Source organism: Penaeus monodon, chromosome 25, assembly GCF_015228065.2.
Source record: "Penaeus monodon isolate SGIC_2016 chromosome 25, NSTDA_Pmon_1, whole genome shotgun sequence".
Classification (NCBI taxonomy): domain Eukaryota; kingdom Metazoa; phylum Arthropoda; class Malacostraca; order Decapoda; family Penaeidae; genus Penaeus; species Penaeus monodon.
This window is the reverse complement of record NC_051410.1, coordinates 35,842,900-35,843,107: the sequence shown is the minus strand read 5'-3', so window position 1 is coordinate 35,843,107 and position 208 is coordinate 35,842,900.

The window sequence follows — 208 nt, the reverse complement described above, 5'->3', positions numbered from 1 at the left end:
TGCATAGATATGGATATAGCGTTCAGCTTTGAGTGTCTCTCAAGCTATACTGAACCAGGGAACGAGGCTCTTAACGAAGATACTGATAAAGGCACTGTAGAAGGACAGGAATATATTTTCTATCATATTTTAACTTTATCATTTTTTATTACACCGTTTTGCGGTGCTCTTATAGTAAAGTTATATTAAACAAGTAGAATTTAAAATA